Raw genomic sequence first — 26,985 nt, 5'->3', positions numbered from 1 at the left:
CTACCAACAGACCCCCCCACCCCACCCCACCCTACCCCACCCCCGGTTAGCAGCCGCTCCACGAGGTGCTCCCATTGCCTGCCTGGACCAACCATGGCTCTCGGGAAGCTTTGACGAGCCCAGAGACTTGGGAAGGGGCGGAGTGAGGGGCGCGGGAGGCTCTCTTAAAGAGAGAAGGGTCTCTGGATCCACACGGGAGCGCGCGGGGGAAACGCACCAGCGCCCGGGAGGGGACAGGTTAAGGCGAGTTCTGCCATTAACGTGTAATTAAAAAAAACACACTTTAATCCGCCCCCCCCCCCATGAATGCCTTCATCCTAGCAAGTTTAAAAAGCACTAGGAAGAGGGATGGTGCCGTGTGCCTGCGTTTTCTTTGCTGGTGGCTTGTGGATTGTTGTTCTTGCTTGTGTTGTTTATACCTAAGAAAAATAAAAGACGAATACCAAAAAAAGAATTTGAAGAACTCAAAGGAGCCCTTTCTCGGGTAATACAGGTTTTCACTTAGAAGTGATCCAATCACAGAAAGTCAGTAGGTGAAGAGTCATTTTCATTTCTTGAATAATTTCTGGGCTAAATTGATTTTAAAAAAAGGATGATGAAAGTCACCTAGTTTCATACTATCAAAAAACACCTGCCGCCTCCCTCAGTAGATAATGGAAAGGACACTGAGGCTGAAATGACCTTTGGCCCCTAAAGAGAAGAGCCATTTAGTCTGAAAGGCAACCGAGATTATGTCATATTTCAAGTCTGGTCACCAATGTAGTATAGACACGCACACACACACACTCCCATTAAATTAGAGATGAACAGTCAAGAAAGCCAAAGCTTAGCCAAGTCTCTGGCTCCTCCAACGGCGTGATGAATTGCAGTCGTATCTTCCCTAAAAAGCACGTTAGAAAGAAATCCCTGAAAACTGTGTTAATTAAATACTTAAATGCTCAGAATAGAAAATTAACCCACAGAACAAGTACGGTTTCCTAAGGGCTCATCACTTTGGGACCCAACTACCTACAGGACCATTTGAACTTAAAAATGTCTCTCAAAATCCAGGAAATTAAGAATTGAAGCTAAACCAAGAACCGTGGCCTGTGTGTGGAAGGGAGCGGCTTATATTTTTCATCTGGGCTTTTATAAACCATGTAAGCAAATATTTCTACATTTGATACGCAAATATTCAATAGCTTTTTTTTTTTTTTTTCCTTCACAATCCTATATCTGTCAGAGGGTTTAACGCATATTGGAAATAGGGGGCTGGAGCTCCTAATAACAGCCTGCTGTGCAATCCTGCAAAAAAGCTTAACCCCGTATTTCCCCTCTGTGAAAGGAGACCTGTTATCAAAATCCTCGCTCAACCCAGATTATAAAGAATTGGGCAAATGCCAACTGGCAAGCAAATACAAATCAGAAATGTTACAGTAGGTCGTAGGATAAATCTAGCGATGTTCTTTTCGAAATAACTTCATTTAAAGCAAATTGTAGGAGGAAAATTTAAATAGTGAAGAATATTTATTTGTTTACTCTTTTTTATCAATAATAAAAACAATGGTTCACGTAAATATTGAAGAAGATAATTTAAGTATTTTTTCTTTTTCTTTTGGGCAGATGGGAATAATCCAGAAGTAAAATTAATGGCCTTTCCTTCAGGCAAGCGATCAAAAGCAAACCATCTGTGGTGGAGCTCACTTATGAAGCCAATTACCTGCCTTGACCTCCTATATGAGCTAGGGGGCGCTGTAGTTTAATCTTAGAGTGTTTGGTCCTTTTGAGTTCCTGTAGTTGGAAGATGGGAGCATTGAGATTTGAGTTATAAACAGAGGAGAACTGAGACACTAAAGGACTGTCAACATAAGTTAATAATACCCTTGCATTTGCATGCCATTTTACAGTTACAAAGTACTTTCACATAGTCATCTTTCTTACTAACAAACTGAGATATAAAAAGGTGGTGACAAAAAAAAAAAAAAAAGGAAGGTCACAAATGAAGAGCCTGAGGCTCAGAGATGTTAAGCAACTTTCTCAGTAGCAGGAGAGTAAAGAGCAGTTGTTTTACTGTTTTTAGGTATGTTCGATTTCTCCAATGGATTTTGTTACTCAAATAAGTTTGCCATTTACAATTCAAGTAAAGGTCATTCTCTAATAAAATTATGTCACTACATGTTCCGGAAAAAAATTGTGTGTATATATATATATATATATGTATGTATATATACAAGCAGAGAGAATCTGGTAATAGCTTATGCCAAACTTTGCCTGATCTATCGATCGAGGCTTAAACCAAAAGAGCACTGTGTGACCTCTAAAAGAGTATGACAGTCAAGAGTCAATTAAGTATTATAGCTACAGTGGAATGCTATTCAATTAAAAAAAGAATGATGACCTCTTTATTTAAAGGCGTATGACAACACCCTCCCCCCCCCCCCCCATTAAGAGTTATCTGGAAAGTCAAGACCTCAGATACAAATATTGTGTATCTCTAGAGGGAAAATGGTAAGTGATTTTTATTTTAATTTTACACTTTTTTCTGTTCCACTTAAAATTACTTTATTTGACTATATTATTTTTATTAAGAGAACAATTCAACTTTTTTTTTTTTCCAAATGGAAAAACAACTAAGTGAAGTCACAACTGATGTTAGCTAGATGTGGGTTGTGAACATCTGGGCCTGAGAGATGCTCACCTATACCCCTCAAGGAGATGACCCAGTAGCTTCCAGGGAAGGACCTGCTTCACGCTCTTGACCTTAGCAGCTGGGGCTTCTGAGAAGGAATCAAGTCACCTCCTCTGGGTCCAGTCATGGCATCAAACTCCTTGCCACATAGAAACATACAGTATTGAAACAAGACACTCAGTTACATATTTTAGGTTAAAACCTCATCATAAGGTGAGAATTTCCCCCCTTCAATATCCAGATAGCTGCCCTTGATCAAGTTTCTTCAAAACTTGCTCAGAGTTTACCATGGTACTTTTTCCTGCTCCTCCATTTCCTGGTTTCATACTGCCTTCGCCCCTGCCCTGGCAATTCCTAATCTTTCCTTCCTTACTTCTCTCCACAGTAGATATCACCATCTGGCATACTATTTTGGCTAGATTGACTTATTTTTCCTCTCTTCTCACTAGAATGTAATCTCTATGAGGGCAGGAGTTTTTGTGTGTTGTTCCTAGCTATAACCACAATCCTTAGAAAGGTACCTGACACCTGCTGCTCCTCGTTAAATCTTTGGTGAAAGAATGAATGAACATATTGACTACAACTGTGTTGTGTGTAAAACATCATACTTTTTTCTATGCCTGCAGTCAGTTCTTTGAAGTTGATGATGTTTTGTGCAAAGCGTTTACACAAATTGAATTTGTCCATGCTTAGCAGCAGCTGTTCTTAAATTCCATGCAATACAGATGCCAGGTGGTACTGCAGGCCAGACTTTGTGAGCTTGTTTGTCCTTTCAAGCTCTCAAAGCTGTATATAACAGTAATTTAGCACGGAGTTAGCTTAGCCCATTTGTGTCTTCCTTTGCCTACCCCTGAGCCTTGATTCAGATCACCTTCATCTCTTACCTAGATTGCAGCAATACAATTTTATCCAATGCACGTGACTTCAGGTTTGCCCCACACGTCTGTCAATATGTCGTATCATGGTGGCTTTCATGTTGCTGTGAGGCTGGAAGTTATGCCACAGGTATTTCACATACCAGCAGGGTCACCCATGGTGGACAGGTTACAGTGGTGCTTCCAGACTAAGACAGACTAGGAGGGAGGAGCTGGCAATCTCTTCTGAAAAAATTGGCCAGTGAAAACCTTATGAATAGCAGCAGAACATTGTCTAGTAAAGTGCCAGAAGATGTGCCCATCAGGTTGAAAAGCCCTCAAACAATGACTCGGGAAGAGCTGCCTCCTCAAAGTAGAGTTGACCTTAATAATGTGAATGGAGTCAAGCTTTTGGGACTTTCATTTGCTGAGGTGGTACGACTCAAAATGAGAAGAAACAGCGGCAAACATCCATTAATAATCGGAACATACAATGTGTGAAGTATGAGTCTAGGAAAATTGGAAGTCATCGAAAATGAAATGGAACACATAAAGATAGATATCCTAGGTATCAGTGAGCTGAAATTGACTGATATTGGCCATTTTGAATCGGGCAATCACATGGGCTACTATGCTAGGAATAACAAATTGAAGACAAATGGTGTCATGCTTATTATTGAACATTTCAAAATCTATCCTGAAGTACAATGCTGTCAATGATAGAATGATATCCATATGCCTACAAGGAAGACCAGTTAATACGAATGTATTCAAAATTATAGACCAACCGCTAAGGCCAAAGATGATGAAATTGAAGACTTTTACCAACTTCTGCAGTCTGAAATTGATCAAACATGCTATCAAGGTGCACTGATAATTTCTGGTGATTGGAATGACAATGTTGGAAACAAAGAAGAAGGACTGATAGTTGGAAAATATGGCCTTGGTGATAGAAACAATCCCAGAGATCGCATGGTAGAATTTTATAAGACCAGTGATTTCCTCATTGCAAATACCTTTTTTTTAACAACATAAATGGCAACTATACACATGGACTTCACCAGATGGGAAAACACAGGAATCAAATCAACTACCTCTGTGGTGAGAGACTATGGAAAAGCTCAATATCATCGGTCAGAACAAGGCCAGGGGCCAACTGCGGAACAGACCATCAATTGCTCATATGCAAGTTCAAGCTGAAGCTGAAGAAAATTAGAACAAGTTCACAAGAGTCAAAACACAACCTTGAGTATATCCCATCTGAATTTAGAGACCATCTCAACAATAAATTTGACACATTGAGCACTAATGACCAAAGACCAGACCAATTGCAGATTGTCAACAAGGATGTCACACATGAAGAAAGCAAAAGGTCATTGAAAAGACAGAAAAAAAAGAAAAGACCCAAATGGATGTTTCAGAAGAGATTCTGAAACTTGCTCTTAAATGCCAAGCAGCTAAAGCAAATGGAAGAAATGATGAAGTAAAAGAGCTGAACAGAAGATTTCAAAGGTCGGCCTGAGAAGACAAAGTATTAAAATGAAATATGCAAAGACCTGGAGTTAGAAAACTGAAAGGGAAGGACATACTCAGCATTTTTCAAGCTGAAAGAATTGAAAAAACATTCAAGCCTCGAGTTGTAATATTGAAGGATCCTAGGAGGAGAATATTGAATGATGCAGGAAGTACCAAAAGAAGATAGAAGGAATACACAGAGTCACTGTACCAAAAAGAATTGGTGGGTGTTCAGCCATTTCAGGGGGTAGCATATGATCGAGAACCAATGGTACTGTAGGAAGAATTCCAGGCTGCACTGAATGCGTTGGTGAAAAACAAAGCTTCAGGAATTGACAGAATACCAATTGAGATGTTTCAACAAACGGATGCAGCACTGGAAGTGCTCACTCATCTACGCCAAGAAATTTGGAAGAGAGCTACCCGGCCAACCAACTGGAAGAGATCCATATTTGTACCCATTCCAAAGAAAGGTGATCCAACAGAATCTGGAAATTATTGAACAATATCATTAATATCACTCACAAATAAAATTTTGCTAAAGATCATTCAAAAATGGTTGCAGCAGTACATCAACAAGGAACTGCCTGAAATTCAAGCTGGATTCAGAAGAGGACATGGAACAAGGGATATCATTGCTGATGTCAGAAGGATCATGGTTAAAAGCAGAGCATACCAAAAAGAATCTTACCTGTGTTTTATTGACTATGCAAAGGCATTTGACAGTGTGGATCATAGCAAATTATAGATAACAGTTAATTCTGCTCATGAGGAACCTGTGCTTAGACCAAGAGACAGTTATTTGAGCAGAACAAGGGGCTACTGTAATATGGTTGAAAATTGGAAAGATGTGCGTCATGGTTGCATCCTTTCACCATACTTATTTAATCTGTATGGTGAGCGAAGAATCTGAGATGCTAGACTTTATGAAGAAGAAAGTAGCATCAGGGTTGGAGGAAGACTCATTAACAACCTGAAGTATGCAGATGACTGGAAGTATGCAGATGACACAACCTTGCTTGCTGAAAGTTAAGTCTTGAAGTACTTACTGATGAAGATCAGAGACTTCGGCCTTCAGTACGGATTACACCTCAATATCAAGACAACAAAAATCATCACAACTCAACCATGATAAATGGAGAAAATGTTGAAGTTGTCAACGATTTCATTTTACATGCCTCAATAATCAATGCTCATGGAAGTAGCAGTCAAGAAACCAAATGACATTGTTATGGGTTGAATTGTGTCCTCCAAAAATATGTGTCAACTTGGTTAGACCAGGATTCCCAGTATTGTGAGTTTGTCCTCCATTTTGTGATTGATATAATTTTCCTATGTGTTGTAAACCCTAACCTCTGCCTGTAGTTAATGAGGCAAGGTTGGGTTAAAGAAGATTAGGGTGGGATGAAACACCTTTTCTCAGGTCATATCCCTGATCCAATATAAAAGGATTTCCCTGGGGTGTGGCCTGCATCACCTTTTATCTTACGAGAGATAAAAGGAAAGGGAAGTGAGCAGAGAGTTGAGAACCTCATATCATCAAGGAAGTAGTGCCAGGAGCAGGGCATATCGTTTGGGCCCAGGGTTCCTATGCAGAGAAGAACCTTGTCCAGGGAAACATTGATGACATGGACCTTCCACCAGAGCTGACAGAGAGAGAAAGCCTTCCCTTGGAGTTGATGCCCTGAATTTGGATTTGTAGCCTACTAGACTTTAAGAAAACAAATTTCTCTTTCTTAAAGCCATCCACTTGTGATATTTCTGTTACAGCAGCACTAGATAACCAAGACAGACATATTGCACTGGGCAAATCTGTTGCAAAAGGCTTCTTTAAAATCTTAAAAAGCAAAGATGTCACTTTGTTGACTAAAGTGTACCTAACCCAAGCCATGGTATTTTCAGTTGCCTCATATGCATGCAAAAGCTGAACAATGAAATAGGAAGATCAAAGAAGAACTGATGAATTTCTGTTATGGTGTTGGCAAAGAATATTGAATAAATCCATGGACTGCCAGAAGAATGAATAAACCTGTCTTTAAAAAAAGTACAGCCAAAATGCTCATTAGAAAAGAGGATAGTGAGACTTCATCTCATATACTTTGGACATGTTATTAGGAGGAACCAGTCCCTGGAGAAGGACATTATGCTCAGTAAAGTAGAGGGTCAGCAAGAGAGGGGAAGATCCTCAGCAAGATGGATTGACACAGTGGCTGCAACAGGCTCAAACATACTGCTATTGTGAGGATGGCACAAGACCAAGCAAGCTTTGTTCTCTTACACATGGGTTCACTGTGAGTCAGGATTGACTTGAAGGTACCTAACAACAACAACGACAACACACTCTAATTCCTAGTACCACACTTAAGCATAGTGTGGGAATGTCCTTTAAGTTGCTGTCTCCCAAATGAACATATGACCTAATATAAATGGTTTATCTTCATCACCTCATGCAAATCAGTCATTTAATGAATGAATTCATTCATTTATATTCATTCATTCCATATGTATTGAATAATTGAGGATTTTCTGAGTGCCTATTATGTGCCACTCTGAGTCAGAATCGACTCAATGGCAATGGGTTTTAGGTTTTTTACATGTACCAGGCATTGTCCTAGATGCTGGCTAAAGAACATTGAAGAAAGTACAAAGAGCCTAAGGTGGGGCACGCCTGATGGATTCAAGGATGAACAAGAAGGCCAAGGTGATAGAGCAGAGTAGGTATGGAAGAGCAAACTAGGAGTTGAATTCAAACAGGTAACGTGAAGCCAAATCCGGTACCCTTTGTAGGCTGTTATAAGGACTTTGACTTATAAGGAAAACCTTGCCATAATCTGACACGTCTTAACAGGTTCACTACGGCTGAGGTTTGCAGAATAGGCAGAAGGGAGCAAGGATAGATACCAGATGACCACTTAGGAAGCCTTTATAAGAATCTAAAAAAGAGTTGGTGGTTTGGATCACGGTAGGAGCAGCAGATGTAGTAAAAAAAAAAAAAAAAAAAAGTCATATTCTGTACATATATTATGATAAGATCAACAGAAAATAAAGGAATGATGGGTTGGTCAAGATTTGATGGCTTAGCAATTGAAAGGATCACATTGCCACTAACTGATAGAAGACTACAGGAAAATTTGGGGTTGGGAATAAAGGGGCATATTTACCTTGAAACTTCTATTAGGAACCTAAGTGGAAATGATCTATAAGCAGTTTGTTTGTACAGGTGTGACTTTCAGGCGAGAGGTTTGGGTTTTAAATATTTAAACTTGGAAGTCATCATTTTATAGACAAAAAAGACTGGATGATAGGATTAAGGAACTACAGATGGAAAAAAGATAAAAGGGTCAACTCTGAGGCCTGGGACATTATAAGAGCAAGAGGCCAAGTATGTAGATGTTTGGTGATTGAGTATTTGTTGAAAACATCATAATTTGTGGACACGTGAATGACATTTGAGTGAAGGCTGTGTGTTTTAAGCCTGAGTTTCCCTCTGTCTGATATGCCATCATATATATTAGGCAATTATCTGATATACCAACACCCAATGTCAAACAAAAGTGGACAAATTCCATTGAACAACAAGTAATTTATTTACATGAGAGCAAATACCTACTTCAATTTATCTGTGTTTTGACCAGAATTATTAGATTATAGAAATGCTGGTGGCGAAGTGGTTAAGAGCTATAGTTGCTATGAGTCGGAATCTACTTGACGGCAATGGGTTTGGTTTTTTTGGGGAGGGGGTATTTAGATTATGTCGACACTGCTATAAACTCATAAATCAGTGAGACTATTCCCATAGTCTCACTTGATGCATCCATGAAAATCAAATGACAGGGGGCCATATAATCTTCTCTGGAAAATTCAATTGCCTACAAAAAAATGCAAGTGCTATTATTATGATAAGAATTAAAACCCTCTAAAATGCTATAATCTTCCAAAATTATATCTACCTAGATTTCTCTGACTTTGAAGACATCCAACAAATCCCTTATCTATCTGGTCCCTGTCTATTCTGGTAGCCAGTTAGTAGGGGATCTTTTATAATATTTGATAACTGGCATTGAGAGCCTTCTCATAAGCCTTATCCTGGAGTTGGTTGTGGCTTAAAACCTGACTCATCGCTGTCGAGTGGATTCCGACTCACAGTGACCCTGTAGTACTGAGTGGAGCACCTGGTGGATTTGAACTGTGGACCTTTTGGTTAGCAGCTATAGTAGCACTATGCCAACAGGGTTTCCAGTTGTGGCTTAGGGATGCTTATTCATTTAAAAAATAGTGATTGGGTACCCATGTTCCAGGTACTGAAGGTTACTGATGAAATTACAGAAATCTCTGTCTACATGTAGCTTACGTTCTAAGAGTTTCCATATACCATCGTATCTGGTAGGATTTGGAACCTCTTTATTCCTTCTATCATGCAGAGGAAAGAAACTTAACACCCTTAATCTCATTCATTTATGGGTTACGTGTTTGTTGCCTCTCTCACTCCAATAGGCTGGTCGTGAGGGCAGGGTTATGTCTCCTATCAAGTTCATGCTATATTCAGTGTCTCAACCAGTGCCTAAAACACATGGAAGGCATGCAGTAAATACTTGTTAAATCAGTAAGTTTCTCGTAAATCATCTACCTCTAGGTGATGCTCCATCCTGACCCTGCTGAACATTTGGAATAATATTCTACCAGGAATGCCCTTTTCTAGTCCCCTTTATTTGTCTAGCCATTTTATTCACTGTACAAAACTTCTCAGTTTGTTTTCTAGGAAGGCTTCTCTGGACTTATCTGGCTCATGTGTTCCTATAATGAGTTCCTGACACTTTTTATATAACCCTATTACTGTATTAGGAAACCCTGGTGGTGTAGTAGTTAAGTACTATGGCTGCTAACCAAAAAGGTCAGCAGTTCGAATCTACCAGGCGCTCCTTGGAAGCACTATGGGGCAGCTCTACTCTGTCCTATAGGGTCGCTATGAGTGAGAATCAACTCAATGGCAATGGGTTATGTTTTGTTTTGGTTTATTACTGTATTATGTTTAATAAAGCAGAGGGTCAGTGAAAATGCGGGAAACCCTCAGTAATATGGATTGACACAAATAGCTGCAGCAATGAACTCAAACATACCAATGATCATGAAAATGGCACAGGACCGGGCAACGTTTTGTTCTGTTATATTTACAGTTGCCATGAGTTGGGGCTAACTCAATGGCAACTAACAACAACAACATTAGCATATTTATCAGATTGCATTTCAATGAGCTGTTCAGTTGTAGATATCTTTCAATAGACTGAAGTCTTTTTAGAATCACAGAAAATTTTAGAAAAATGTTAATTCTTAAATATTTTAATATACTCCAAAACGTAGCAGAACTGCACTTCAGAAGCATGGTGTATTGGGTAGTGACTGGAGCATGCCATTAATATTAGACATTGTCAGTGATTTAAGGGACAAGGGTCAGAGTTACATGGGCAATGATGAGAAACCAAAAACAATCTTAGGGTAGAGATAGATTCCAAATCTCTGAGGAAAGAGCAGCCAGGAATCAGAGAGCTAGCCAACTACCAGGCAGAATGCAGATCAGAAATTATGTGGGTGGATGAGGGTCAAGAGACCAATGTGGGACCCATGTATCAGAGTCAAGAACAGAGATTTCAGGCAGAGGGTGGTTCAGCAAAAGCTAATCAAACAATTAGTGACTCTCCTAGGTGGCTTCTATCAGTGTATTTGTCCTGATTACTTAATAGTTCTGATCCCTTTACAACAGGCAGCAGCATATACTCCTTTCCTAAAGGCTCTTGCATCATCTCTCTCCACACCAACCTTTCTTTTTTTCTTTCTGAAACTCCTTCAAGACAGTTACGTATATTTTTGTCTAGATTTTTATAAGCTTAATTTTGGTCTCTTGATTTTTACTTATGTAGACGGACACCATGTCATAAGCTTGGTAGCCCCCAGAACACCTAGGTCAGTGCCTCGCTTATAAAATTCACAATCACTACAATGGTCATCATCACTGACAAGAAAAATGTGGAAGTCCTATTATAGCAAGGTACTGAACTCTAATGTGTAAACTACTGACCTGCCTCCCAAAGCACTTAGCATCTTAGTTGAGGAGTTGACGCATAGAGTGAAAAATATAAGTAAAAACAAAGGTAATATAAATGAATTAACTGTAACATGTATGCAAGGATTTGGAAAAAGATGAAATTATTCTGGGCTTCAGGAAATCCTGGAAAGCTTCAGGGAAGAGGTGGAATGTGAGCCCAATTCTTAATCTTGGCCCAGGTTGAAATAATGTAGAGATATTGGACAAATGACATAAAATGATGTGTCTGGGAGATCAAAAACAAGTCAGAATGATTGAAGAGCGAGACTCATAAAAGATCTTCATGCAAAGTAAGGTTAGCGATTAAAGCACAGAGGCTAAACTGAGGTGATCTCCTATTCTAGGTTAAAAGATTTGCACTTTATCTGACAAATAATGTAGGATGTGTTTGCTGAATGAATACATGAATGAACTTCAAAGTGTTTCCAAGGACAGAACTGTAATAATATGCTTTCGAAGACATTTGGTGACACAGTAACGAGTTAATACATCTTGTGTAGCAGGTTGAAAGATCTTACACACTCCAGAGGTTTCCAATTTTTCTTAAAATAAAATTCATTATGGTTCCTGGGCAGCTATTTGAGAATCAGCTCCCCCTCACTCCAGCCTCACAACAAATATGCTTGCAAACAAAATGGAAGAAGAAAACAGCATTATATTGAATTTCTTCTTTTGCCTTAAAAAAAAGATCCTTCAAGATAAATTGACTATAGCTCTAGTAAATTTGGATGCTTTAGGTCATGGACATTCCATTTTTATGTTTACTGTAATAATAACTATATAGAGTGAGCAGAGAGACAGTACAACTCTGCCCCAGTATTGCAAGAATTCACCAAGTAATTGAAAGTATTTTCAAGTGTGCATAATTCTATGCCTCCAGTCAAATATAGTAGATGGAAATTTGTTTGGCTTCCTCTGTCAAAATGTCTAAAATACAAAAAGGAAACAGAAAACAGCACAGTACAGTTTCAACATTCTTTTAATTATATCTCAGTTTCATCTTGGCTTTGCTCAAACATAGTAATAATCCTCAGGGCTCATCTCTGATCCTTTTGGTGGATAAAATGACTGACTGTGATTTTTACCCTTGACTCAAAAGTGTCAGTTCTGGAAATCTACAGTATTTGTCACCATGAACACCATTTAACTGCAGCGGTACCCAAAGGAACTCTGCACAGCCACATGTGAATATGACTGGAGGAACTTAATTAATCTTGCTGTCACTTCCATGATGCTTTTCATTAGTTTTGCTGCTATCTGATCAACTGGCCTTCCTATCGAAAATGGCTACCCGCAGCCTCTTATAAAAGCATTTTCAAAAGGTAAACAGACTCACCTCTGTGGTAGGGAGCTTTTATGCAGATGGACATTATTACTGCTATCTGACATAGTGGTAGCCCTCACAATTCGTATTTAAGATTATAAAATCACAGCAAACAAATGACCGGTCTGTCTCCAACCAAGAAACTTTTTTAAAATCTACACACAGATTATGTATTTGAAATAAAAGGTCACTTTTTTTTTTTCTTTTCATGAATACTTAGTGCAGTATTAGGAACGATGCTGATTAAATAGAGAATATAATTCATAAGAAATTTGGACTTGTTTACTGGCCACTTGGAAGTAGATTGGGTGAGACATGGATTTAACTGATAGCACAAAGCAAGTGATAATCCAATGGTAGTATCAGCCCTCTCTGTGAGTTTTAGTTTTGAAAGTTTGGCTCAATATTTATATATTTTAAAAATGTATTTAAATCTGTAGCTTTTTTTTTTTTTTTTGGCATTTTTTTCTATGCTGGTCATAGATTAATTTGGTAAAATTAAAAAAAAATTTGGAATGATTTTATAAAATGTGATCACATTTTGACTATATGAGAGTCCATTAAAACCCAAGAGATAGGCATGGAGAACTGGAAAAGGAACTCACCAAAACTTGACACATATGGTGCTCTCTGATGAAGAAATACAAGAAAGTAATATGGCCTTGTCTTAATGTGTGTAGCCAGCCTCCAGGATGGTCCCCAGTGAGTCTTACTTCCGGATATTCACACCCTTGTGTAGACCCCTCCCACAATGAATAGGACTGACCTGGGTAACCAACAGGATATTGTGGAAATGATAGAGTGTGACATTAAAAGTTAGGTCATAAAGACAACGTGACTTCAGCTCCTCTCTTGAGTCACACACTCTTGGGGAAGCCAGCTGCCATGCTGTGAAGACACTCAAGAAGCCCTGTGAAGAGGTATCCATGGTGAGGAACTGAGACTTTAAGCCAACAGCCAGTGTCAATTTACCAGGCATGTGAGTGAGCCACTTTGGAAACAGATCCTTTAGCCACAATCAAGCCTTCTGATGCCTGCACCCATGACCAAAATTTTAAATGCATCTTCATAAGAGACCTCAAATCACAGCTACCCTAGTGAAAAAAAAGTAAGCCACTCCCAAATTCCTGATCCACAGTAACTATTGAGGTAATAAGCATTTATTGTTTTAAGGCTCTAAGTCTTGGGGTAATTTTTTATACATCAATAGATAACATCATGAAACTTTATAGTCTAGTTGTAATAATGAGATTGCTGTACAGTACTAATTAAAATTATGACCATGTGACCTGGAGGTCATCTAAGGTAGAAACAAACTGTGGGGCCCTGAGGAGGCCATGTAGCCCCACTGGGTCTTGGTTTCTTAATCCATGAAATGATGGTGTAGGAAAGAATGAGGGTCACCAATTTAAGAGTCTATAGAGAGGGGTGAGGAAAGTAACACAGTTGCCTAGGGTGGGTTAGATGTGTGTTTATAGAGTGCTAGAGACTTTGGAAGATTGAAGAGTATGTCAAATATAAAGAGGGTGTTTGTGACTTAACTTCAGCTGACAGTATGCCATGAGAGAAAATGGACGCAATGATGCCAGGTTCTTCAATTTTTTTCAAGCTTTTATATTCTATGACTAAAATATTATCCATGTGATCAAAAGTATCACCTAACTTCAATTCAAAGTCATGTTGTTGTTGTTAGGTGCCATTCTGACTCGTAGTGACCCTGTGTACAGCAGAACCAAACTGCCCAGTCCTGCACCGTCCTCACAATTGTTGCCATGTTTGAACCCATTGTTGCAGCCACTGTGTCAATCCATCTCACCGACCCTCTACTTTACCAAGCATGATGTCCTTCTCCAGGCACTGATTCCTCCTGATAACACGTCCAAAGTATGTGAGATGAAGTCTCGCCATCCTTGCTTTTAAAGAGCATTCTGGCTGTACTTCTTCCAAGACAGATTTGTTAGTTCTTTTGGTAGTCCATGGTATATTTGATATTCTTCAACAACACCATAATTCAAAGGCATCAATTCACATTGTTGTTGTTAGGTGCCATTGAGTCAGTGTTCACTCATAGGACACTATGCACAAAAGAACGAAACACTGCCTGGTCCTGCAGCATCCTCACAATCGTTGTTATGCTTGAGCCCATTGTTGCAGCCACTGTGTCAATCCACCTCGTTGAGGGTGCTCCTTTTTTTCCGCTGACCCTATACTTTGCCAAGCATGACGTCCTTCTCCATGGACTGACCCCTCCTGACAACATGTCCAAAGTATGTAAGATGCAGTCTCACTATCCTTGCTTCTAAGGAGCATTGTGGTTGTACTTCTTCGCAGACAGATGTGTTCATTCTTTTGGAAGTCCATGGTAGATTCAATATTCTTCACCAACACCACAATTCAAAGCCATCAATTCTTCTTCAGTCTTCCTTATTCATTGTCCAGCTTTCACATGCATACGATGCAACTGAAAATATCATGGCTTGGATCAGGCACACCTTAGTCTTCAAGGTGACATCTTTGCTCTTCAACAACTTTAAAGAGGTTCTTTGCAGCAGATTTATCCAATGCAATGTGTCTTTTCATCTCTTGAGTGCTTTTTCCATGGGTGTTGATTTTGGATCCAAGTAAAATGAAATCCTTGACAACTTCAATCTTTTCTCCATTTATCATGATGCAGCTTATTGCCCCAGTTGTGAGTATTTTTTTTCCTTTATGTTAAGGTGCAATCCATACTGAAGGCTGTGGTCTTTCATCTTCATCAGTAAGTGCTTCAAGTCCTCTTCCTTTTCAGCAAGCAAGGTTGTGTCAGCTGCATAATGCAGGTTGTTAATGAGTCTTCCTCCAATCCTGATGCCCCATTCTTCTTCATATAGTACAGCTTCTCGGATTATTTTCTCAGCATACATATTGAATAAGTATGGTGAAAGGATACAACCCTGATGCACACCCTTTATGACTTTAAACCACTCAGTATCCCCTTGTTATGTCTGAACAACTGCCTCTTGATCTATGTACAGGTTCCTCACAAGCACAATTAAGTGTTCTGGAATTCCCATTCTTCGCAATGTTATCCATAATTTGTTATGATCCACACACTCGAAAGCCTTTGCATGGTCAATAAAACACAGGCAAACATCTTCCTGGTATTCTCTGCTTTCAGCCAGGATCCATCTGACATTAGCAATGATATACCTGATGGTTTTCTCTCTCCAGCTCTTTGTACATGTCATTATAATACTTTGTCTTCTTGAGCCACCCTTTGAAATTTTCAGTTCTTTTACTTCATCATTTCTTCCTTTTGCTTTAGCTACTTGGTGTTCGAGAGCAAGTTTCAGAGTCTCCTCTGACATCCATTTTGGTCTTTTCTTTCTTTTCTCTCTTTTCAATGACCTCTTACTTTCTTCATGTATGATGTTCTTGATGTCATTCCACAACTCATCTGGCCTTCGGTCGTATATGTTCAACACATCAAATCTATTCTTAAGATGGTCTCTCAATTCTGGTGGGATATACTAAAGGTCATATTTTGACTCTCATGGGCTTGTTCTGATTTTCTTCAACTTCAGCTTGAACTTCCATATTAGCAATTGATGGTCTGTTCTACAAATGAGCCCTTATAGCCTTATTCTGACTGATGATATTGAGTTTTTCCGTCATCTCTTTCCACTGATGTAGTCAATTTGATTCCTGTGTATTCTATCTGGTGAGGTCCACGTGTATACTTGCCGTTTATGTTGTTGAAAAAGGCATTTGCAATGAAAAATCATTGGTCTTGCAAAATTCTATCATTCGATCTCTGGCATTGTTTCTCTCACCAAGGCCATATTTTTCAACTACTGATCCTTCGTCTTTGTTTCCAACTTTTGCATTCTAATCACCAGTACTTATCAATGCATCCTGACCTCATGTTCAATCAGTTTCAGACTGCAGAAGTTGATAAAAGTTTTCAATTTCTTCATCTCTGACTTTAGTAGTTGATGCTTAAATTTGAATAATAGTCATATTAACTGGTCTTCCATGTAGGCATATGGATATTATCCTTTCACTGACAGTGTTGTACTTCAGGCTAGATCTTGAAATGTTCTTTATGATGATGAATGCAACGCCATTCCTCATCAAGTTGTTATTCCCAGCGTAGGAGACCATATGATTTTCTGATTCACAATGGCCAGACCCAGTCCCTTTCAGCTCACCTAATGCCTAGGATTTTGATGTTTACTCTTTCCATTTCATTTTTGACAATTTCCAATTTTCCTAGATTCATACTTCGTACATTCTACGTTCCTATTATTAACGGATGTTGGCAGGTGTTTCTTCTCATTTTGAGTCATGCCACATCAGCAAACGAAGGTCCCGAAAACTTTACTCCATCCGTGTCATTAAGGTTGACTCTACTTTGAGGAGGCAGCTCTTCCCCGGTCATCTTTTGAGTGCCTCCAACATGGGGGGCTCATCTTTCAGTGCTACATCAGACAATGTTCCGCTGGTATTCATAAAGTTCTCACTGACCAGTTCTTTTCAGAAGTAGACTGCCAGGTCCCTCATCCTAATCTGTCTTATTGTCAAGAGTATTTCTCTTTATTTCTGAGTTGTCTTATGTCTATCTCCCTGTTTGTAATGTGAAATCTCAGTTAGTAAAGTTAAAATGCTTACTTTATTTTATTTTCAATGCCTACCTGTGATGAGTTGCCCAGAACTCCCTACATTGGCAGAATTTTTACCCAAATCCCTAGAAAAATCAAACCAAACCCATTGCTGTCAAGCTGATTGCAACTTATATTGACCCTATAGGACAGAGTAGAACTGCCCCATAGGGCTTCCAACAAGCAGCTGGTGGATTCTAACTGCCAACCTTTTGGGTAGCAGCTGAGCTCTTAACATTGTGCCACCAGGGCTCCTGGAGTTCTATGAAAAAAAACAAACTTGTTGCTGCCAAGTCAATTCCAACTCATCATGAATTCTAAAGACACTTCATTTATCAGCTGCCTTCAGCTGGCAGCCCTTTTAGGCATTGTCTCAGCTACAGGGAGCTGCCTTGTTCAACATATTTCCCCTTTCTTTTGAACCTTAGCCAATGACTGATCAATGTGGAAATAAACAGGTCTCATCATCTTGGACCAACTTGGGACAACTTGCACAACTTAGACCTTCTTGTACTAGAACTTACCATGAGGTCATCCAAGGCTTTCTTTGGGTCTACATTACCACTCAACTTCTTCCTCTCCCAAATCCTTTCCTCTTCTCCCTTCCACAGTCCTGTCTTCAGATCACTCTCTAATAAAAAGCATTCATGTTAACCTTCAGCTTAGCCTGCTTCCCAGGGAGCATGACTTTGATAACATCATTGAGTACGTACTTAATAAATGCTTGGTGGTACAAACTGAAGTCCTTCAGACAAACAAGACTCTCTTCACAAACATAAGAGTATGGTAACTGTCCCTAAAAACCATAAAATTATTAGATAGTTTCAGAAGAAAGGCAACCTTTTGTTCAGATACTTGATTTTGGAATTAATGTGAGGAGAGAAAAGTCTGGTATATAAATGGATGCCCTGATCTGTGTACCCTGTCTGAGTAACAGCAATGGCTTGGAGCTGTCAGGCCTGCCAGGAGATATTCAGTCAAGACACTGTTCTCTCTCTCTTCAATAAAGGTAATCACTCAGCATTTTATCTTTTCTCGAAAGTGTCATTACTTTGAAAAGACAAAAAATGTCTCACAAGTGTTTCTATGTAGTGGAAAGATTTTTCTTCACCTTAAAAATAAAAACTAAAGAAGTGGAAAACCATAATTAATTTGCTCATGAAAAAGTACATTAACTCTGAAAAATTCAAGTTTTGAATATAAAATTTATTGAGAAATCCTTTCAAATTGAGTAATTTATCATATTCTTAAGGAGCCCTGGTGGTGTAGTGGTTAAAGCAATTGACTGTTAACCGAAAGGTCGACAGTTTGAGACCAACAGCAGCTCTGTGGGAGAAAGATATGGCAGTCTGTTTCCATAGAAATATGGCCTTAGAAGCCCTATGGGGTCGACTCATCGGCAGTGGGTTTGGTTTGGTTTTATCATGTTCTTAGTGCCTATGATATTATAAATATCAAATAGTCAGGCCATTGCTTTTTGAAGAAGAATTAAAAAACAAACTTCCTCCTGTACAAATCTGTGACGCAAAGAAATGTGTAGATAGCCCACCCTAAAGAAATTATCAATAATTGGTCATCTAGTCCCTCTTAGACTCTGGCTACGTGTTACTAACTACAGACCATTTACTAAAACAGGTGATTTTCCCCTTAATTTTTCAAATCCAGTGCACAATCTGCAATTATTTTTTCATTCATTCACCAATTGAAAAAATAATCATCAAGCTCCCTTTTGTCAACCACTGTGCTAGAGGTCAGGGATATAGCAGTGATGGAGATGGATATTGTTCTGTACCTCAGGGAGCTTACAGTTTTCTGCAGAATAGACTAGTGTCGTGAAAGATGGATCAATGGCTGCAATAGTCTTTTGGAATGGGCGGAAGAGGATGGGAAAGGTAGCAATCAGAATGGTAAGAGAATAGCTTTGGAATGTAGCACCTAAGTTGAAGAGTAAGGATAATTCAGAATTAGCCAGCCAAAATTAAGAGTGTTACAGGCAGAGTTAACAGCATATGCAGAGGCCAAGAGGTACGAGGGATGCGAGGACAAAGACTAAATGGTGTTCAATAAGGAGAGTGAGGGGAAAGTGGTATCAAATGAGCTAGGACAGGTGTCTTGGAGACAATCATAAACCTGTAACAAGGATTTGAAAACCACTGAGAATTAAATCAGGTTCACGAGGTACGAAAATAATTAACTACAGAGTGCTCTGAGGCAAATAAAATTCTCATACGACCATACAGCTTTAAGATAAGGGTATCCACTAATGCTGTAAAGCTCAGGTATAAGCCACAGTTCTCATTGCTCAGGGTTTTCCGTCTACATGATGAGAGAGAGAGAGAGAGAAAAGATGTCTTGCAAGCTGAGTTTGTCTAGTAGGGAATCACCAATTCAATGAGTTTTAGGGTAAATCAGCTTTTCTAGCTGTCATGGGAATTGAGCATTGAATACAAGAATGAAAGCTGAACAGTTGATTTTTGGACAATTGACCCAGGTTGCCCTGCAAATCACAGAGTCAGTGTGCTGTGTAGACTAGAGTCTGCACCCATGCAAATATTGGCATTAAAATACTAGAACATATATACAGGATTTGTGAAAAAAAAAATAAGGGAAATGACGCTTTGAGGCAAATACCTTATGCTTTGTGTTTATATGAAAATTGTGGTATAAGTTTACATTTCTGGCTCCTAAGCCCAATTTTGGGCCCCTGGAGGCACAGTGGCTAAGAGCTTGGCTGCTAAACAAAAGGTTGGCAGTTCGAATCCGCAAGCTGCTCCTTGAAAACTCTATGGGGCAGTTCTACTCTCTCATATAGGGTTGCTATGAGTCGGAATCGATTTGACGGCAACGGGTTTGTTATTTTTTGTTTTTAAAGCCCAGTTCTGCCAATTGTCCACTTCCCTCCTGCCTACAGCATTCCTAAATAACTTCTGTCACATTATATATAGATCTGCTTTTGAAGATCCTCAAGCACTTACAAGTATTCTTAGACTGTCGTCACCTATAATTGCCTCAAAGAAGTCCTAGATATCAACATGGGCCAGAAATGTTTTGCTCTTCTCTAAAGTTTCAAAAAATGAGTCTTGCTAATCACAGTGATATTTTCATAAAATATGCTACTTTGTATTCTTATTTCAGAAGAAATAAAAGCACCATTTTCCAAAAGGCTATGTATGTATGTACCCACATGTTTTATACATACATATATATATATACATACATACATATGTAATGTTGGAGCGGGTAGGTGAGCGTGTAAGTGAATGTGTGTTTGTGTATGCACTATAGAGCTCACTGTCCTACTTTGCTGGAAATAAAAGTAAAGCATCAATATTGATGTGTAATATAGAAAACTTAGACATTTTTTACGGTGGCCGCCTAGCCATGCTCCTTTCTTTCATATGAAATATGCAGGGAAATGAAAGGTGTACTCACCCCTGAACATAACTGATTTGATCAGGATGGCTTCTGAATAGAATTTTCTGAGACCTATGACTTGTGTGGCCTAGCGGGAAAAGATAAACTCTGACAATCATGTTTGCTCCCAAAAACATAAACTAAGAGATGGGGAAGGAAGTTGTCAGTTGGTGATGGGCTCTGGATCTAGGAGGTCACATAGACATAGGTCATATAGATTCATATGTAAGATGGGTAAATTCAAGGAGATCAATGAGGAAGACACAGAGACAGAGAAAGAGAGAAACAGAGAGCAAGAGCACTAGAAAAAGAGATACATTCTTACAGGTAAGCTTTAGTTAATAAGTACCTGTTCCTTTAATAGTAATATCTTTTATTATACCCTTAGTTAATTGGAGGAGCCCTGGTGGTACAGTGGTTAAGCAGTTGGCGGTTAACCAAAAGGTCGGTGGTTTGAACCCACCAGCTACTCCTCAGAAGAAAGATGCAGCAGTCTGCTTTTGTAAAGATTCACAGCCTTGACAACCCTATGGTGGAGTTCTACTCTGTCCTATAGGGTCACTATGAGTCATAATTGACTCGACGGCAACAGGCTTGTTTTGTTTTGCTTTGTTTTGTTTTTTGGGTTTCTGACTACTTATGCTAAACAAAAGAACACAAGATGGCAGCATTGTGAAGACGAGAAAGATGGCAGCCTAGAGACAAAAAGAAGACCCAGTCATGCTTGGGGAATCCATTAATTCAGGAAGTGAACTGATAGTAGTTACAGAACTAACAATGATGATTTCTACATGGAACAAATAATGGCTTTCACCTCTACAGATCCAAAAACTATTTTCTTCTTACTTACATCCTCCACTATATTTCGTGAAGATTTACATGCAAATGATGAGAGTCAAGGTTTTTGATTCTTCATGTTGGATAAGTAATCTGTGCACCTTATTGTTTTTATGTATTATTTTCTGTCAACCAAATTTCTTTTATTGTAAGTGTGATGAAGGACGTAGACTTTTTGAAATAGCCAATGATTTCCTACCTGTTACAGGTGAGGGGCCTGCTTACTGAAGTGTTAGACTCCAAATTCATGACATGGACCCGTGTATTGATGCACGGTCACCACAGTTTTTAGAAATGACTGTGTTTTAAGGAAGAGTAGGATTATTGGGATTTTAAATATAGATTTATTGCTTCTGTCCTTCATCTCAGCCTCTGGTAGCTCACTATGAACCTGCTATAAGATGTAAATGTCAAGGGAAATCTTGCAGGAAAACAGAGAAAATTTTCTTAAACATCTATGGAAAGTTGCTTATGGCATTGGAAAATAACAGAGAAATAAGTAGTAAGGAGATGAAGAGTAAGACGGAACAGGGGAAATTTTCAAAAAGATGGTATAAATGGAATAAAGGTAAAATGAAAGGATGTCACGAGTTAAAAAGATGTATAAAGTAGTAAAGATTCTTGAAGTCAAGGACACTTAGTTAAAATTCTATTTACTTGAAAAATCACTTACAGTTGAACCAATGTACTTGAAAGGATTTGTAGCAATGGTAAAGTGGACAGCCAGATGAGGTTCTATTACTATAAATCTTACCTAATCCAATACTTGAATCAAGTTGTGGCCTCAATGATCATTTTTAACGAAGCTACCAAATACAAGATCTTTTCAAGTGGAACTTATTCTTCTTGTTCATGGAAAGTAGCTAAAGAGTATATGTACCAAACACCACCTGCACACGCACAAATACCCCAACTACTTCTAAGTCTAAATTGAAAGAGAATTTGGTAGCAAATATCAGTTGAGAACCTTACAGAAATCACAATTCTTAGAGGAATACTAGAACGATGGGAGATGGTCGTCTTTAAATAAAATCGAATATACATGTTTCTTAGGTTTCTATAGTTCTATACATTTTAGTTCTCTTTTTGGCTAACTCCCTCTTACACGTGACAAACATTCACTCATTATTTAGCCCCAAGCTTAGACACCATTTCCTCCAGTGTATTTTATGACTCTGCTGATAAATCTCTTATGTGCTTCATCAGTACACTCGTCGTAGCTATAATACAATTTGTTATAATTGCCTCAGCACATGCCTGTTCTTTCACTAGACTGTAAGATCTTTGATGGCAGATGCCATGGATAATTCACTACTATGTATCTGGAGTCTAGTGTGTGTGTGATTCAGTGTAGGTACCTAATATATACCTGTTAAATGGATGGATGGACAGACGGGCAGGCGGGCGGATGGATGGATGGATGGATGGATGGATGGATGGATGGATGGATGGATGGATGGATGGATGGATGGATGGATGGATGGATGGATGGATGGATGGATGGATGGATGGATGGATGGATGGATGGATGGATGGATGGATGGATGGATGGATGGATGGATGGGTGGATGGATGGGTGGATGGATGGGTGGGTGGATGGGTGGGTGGATGGGTGAGTGGATGGGTGAGTGGATGGGTGAGTGGATGGATGGAAGGAAGGAGAATGTAGAGAAAGTTGAGGTGGCAGCAAGAGAGAAGAGGGAGAAGGAAGGAAGAGAAGAGGAAGAGAAATGAGTTTATACTGTGGTATGAGTATATAAGGTGACAGCTGAAGATATGTTGGATAACACAAATATGACCTTTCTTAGGGACTCTTTAGTAATTAAAGAGGGTAAAGCACAATAATGAATGTAATATTTTTATACAACTATGAATATCCATAGCATATCTAAATGGCATATCCCCTTATCATAAATTCTACCCAGAAATTAAAAGAATATTTTTACATTGTTATAATTTGTTATAGTTATCCCTATTAGTACATCCTAAGAATGATCAACGCCACAGTCAACGCCTATGGAAGCAGCAGTCAAGAAGTCAAACAACGCATTGAATTGAGCAAATCTGCTGCAAAAGGCCTCTTTGAAGTGTTAAAAAGCAAACATGTCACTTTACTGACTAAGGTGCCCCTGGCTTAAGCCATGGTGTTTTCAATCACCTCATATGTATGCAAAAGCTGGAAAATGAGTAAGGAAGACTGAAGAAGAATTGATGCCTTTGAATTATAGTGTTGGCGAAGAATATTGAATATACCGTGGACTGCCAGAAAAATGAACATATCTGCCTTGGAAGAAGTACAGATAGAATGCTCCTTAGAAACAAGAATGGCAAGACTTCATCTCATATACCTTGGACATGTTATCAGGAGGGACCAGTCCTGGAGAAGGACATCATGCTTGACAAAGTAGAGGTCAGCAAAAAAGAGGAAGACCCTCAGTGAGATAGAATGATACAGTGGCTGCAACAATGGGCTCCATCATAACAACAATTGTGAGGATGGTGCAGGACTGGGCAGTGTTTCATTTTGTTGTGCAAAGGATCACTACGAGTTGGAACCAACTCGACAGCACCTAACAACAATAACAAGGATGAAATAGTTGTAGAAAAAATTGTCTCTTATTTATGGCCCTGTTGTGTATAATATATGGGTATTTGAGGGAGCTATCTTAGTGAGTGAGATGTCACAGACGTATGTGGTGAATGAGAGAATCCTCAAGGTAATTCAGGCATGAGTACTTTGCCTGGAAGCTGGTTATGGACAAAAATGAAGGACCTTCTTGAAGATCAAGTCATTGTCCCATTTTATAACCAGAAAATGAAGGACCTTCTTGAAGATAGAGTCATTGTCCCATTTTTTAACCAGAAGACAACATTAAAAGAAGAAAAAAAATGATGTACTATGATTAAATATACAAAAAAAGGAAGTTAACAAGAAGAATTTATTCTTAAACTGAAATACTACTTTTTTTTCTCACTAGTTTCTTTTCCTGTTTCTCTCTATTTCAAGAACCAAAATCATGGTGCAATTAACAGGTTTGCCTGTGACAGCCAAGTTTTCCTTAAGCAATAAAGGTCCAACAAAGGGCCTTCCTTGACTACTCTTTTTCTAAGGAAGGGGTAGGGACTTGAGTTTTTCTCCGTCAGTTTCAACCTAAGCACAATTCTCTTGAAGCACTGACCATAGTGTGTGGCATGTCTTTATGTATCCTTTTTCTTCACTGGACTGTGCATTTTTTGAAGGCATAGATTTTTGTCTCTATATTTGTCTTACTCGTATCTGCGCTCCTGGCACTTGCAGTAGAGTGTCTGGTACCTAGTGAGCTTTCAACTGATATTAGATGAATGAATGAATTATGTATATATAAATGAATGAATAAATGTAAGAAGAGGAAGAGTCACTATTGACAATATGACTGTGGTCATCTGTATATTTTCTCTAATGAATCTTTGGATAAATTAGTAAATAAAAATTTTAGGTTGTAATTTTGCCATCTTTGTTTATACCAAAATTAGCAATCTATTGTCTTAAGATAAGAAAGCTTTTTTTTTTCTAGTAACAGGTATGCCATAGTTTCATATTTAAGACTTCCTCCTTTTTTCCAGCATCATTTATTCTCAAGTCTATAAATCTTAGTCAGATGGTTGTTTGGTCTTGGGGAACATAACATCAGAGCAAAGGGAGATGGCAAAACTTATGGTTTATTCAGGCTGTGGAGAGGTCTTCAGCAAAACCCCTGTCTTATATCCTCAGTGTTTATGTTATTCAAATTTAGCATCCTGTTCATCCGGACAGTGTTGTGAAGATACTGCAAGTTTGGAAGCACTTATTTATTATTTAACCAGAAAAGTCTCAAGAAACTACTCTATCCCCAAGTTTTACAATGTTCAGTGACATGACAGAATTGGAAAGAGTAAACACAAGTTTCAATGATAGAGTTAGCTATGAGGTCAGAGAAAAAATAATCAAAATGAATCTAAATGTTTAGCAGGCTTGAACCAAGATTGTCACAACACCAGGAGCCATGCTGTCCCTTGTGCTTGTTGACAAAGCAGAGCATGAGTTTGGAGTCATACTGACCCAGGATTGAATCCAAGCATTGCCATTCAGCAACTGTGTGACTCCATGAAAGTTACTTAACTTTTTGAGACTCCATTTCCATTGCTTTTGAGCAGATGGGTCATAAAACCAGTTGCTGTTGAGTTGACAATGACTCAGAGTGACTCCATGTGTGTCAGAGTGGAAGTGTGATCCATAGGGTTTTCAGTGGCTGATTTTTTCAGAAGTACATCACCAGGCCCTTCTTCTAAGGCACCTCCGGGTGGACTCAAACCTCCAACCTTTGAGTTAACAGCCAGCCAAGTGCTTAACAATTTGCACCATCCGGGGACTTCATAGACACTTAATGACTGCTATCATTATTATTATTAATAATCATACCTTAATAATATAATATTAATAGTAAATTTAAAATAATTATGTTAATATTGAAAAAAAGTTTATTTTTGTGCTTTCATACTTGGCAACTCCAGATTTCTCTGGTTTTCTCCTCTCTGACATGGATCTCTGTTAACAACAGGTGCCAAATAGAAGCAACATCTTTTAAAAGGAGGCCAGTGGGACATTGTGATGAAAGCATCAATGGGGAAATAGGTAAAGGGGCCACAATTCCATGAAATCACAAATACCAGTTATAAAGAAATAGAAGTTTCTAGGAAGAGTATTATGGTAGGTGCAGAGATGGAGGAGAGTGGACTGGAGAAATATTTAAGGGGGCTTGTTGACTAATTGGACAGGTGATGATGGGTGGTAGTGGGATGGATGAAGGAGCGGATGTCACTAAGAATAATGTATAGGTTGTTGATTTCTCAGTTCAGTACCTCTCACTGATGTGGGCACTTGGGGAACTTTGAAGATGTCCAAGTTTAAGGGGATAGTTAAAGGTAAGGTTTGGATAAGTTGTGGGACCTCTGAAACAAGAAGACAGAGAGGACATCAGGCAGGTGAACAAAGGGTCTGAAACTGGAAGGAAGGGTTTCGCAATGATATGCTAGTAAATGTTTAATGACTGACTCTCCAGGGGAAAAAAAAGTCCTGATGTGTAGCATTAGCCGGTCTCCATGGTATAAATACTTGCACCATATTCAATTTCAAGCTACCATCTCAGCTTGGGAAGAGTTTTGCAAAATTGGCTCTTGCAAGAGAGTGCAAGCTGACTCCAGCACAACACTGGGTCTGGGAAGTGGATATATGTATGCAATTTGATGGTAATTACGTGGTAATTGAAGGCAGAGATTTGAATAACTGAACAAATTCACTTGGGGAGAGCATAGAGTTGGGGTGAAGAAAGGGCAGCCTTGAGTTACAAAAATTAGCTCCTGGGTAGAGAATAACGAGCAGGGTTAGGAGACGGGTGGGCAGTCGTGGTTCTGTGGTAGAATTTTCACTTTCTACGCAGAAAACCAGGGTTTGATTCCTGACCAACGCTCTTAAAGCTTAGTCTCTAGTCTTCTGTCAGTGGAGGCCTGTGCGTTGCTATGATGCCAGACAGGTTTCAGTGGAGCTTCTAGGCAAAGGCAGGCTAGGAGGAAAAGCCTGGCTATCTACTTCTGAAATCAGCCAATTAAAACCTATG

General features: G+C 39.0%; 1 protein-coding gene across 3 annotated transcripts in view; it reads right to left on the bottom strand.

Annotated features, from left to right (window-relative positions):
- Positions 1-26,985, bottom strand: part of ZNF385D (zinc finger protein 385D) — a 999,751-nt gene that overhangs the window by 362,952 nt on the left and 609,814 nt on the right. The gene's annotated exons all lie outside the window — the stretch shown is intronic.

Source organism: Elephas maximus, chromosome 27, assembly GCF_024166365.1.
Source record: "Elephas maximus indicus isolate mEleMax1 chromosome 27, mEleMax1 primary haplotype, whole genome shotgun sequence".
Taxonomy (NCBI): Eukaryota; Metazoa; Chordata; class Mammalia; order Proboscidea; family Elephantidae; genus Elephas; species Elephas maximus.
The sequence above is the reverse complement of the archived record's forward strand: the minus strand, read 5'-3'. Positions and strand labels throughout refer to the sequence as shown.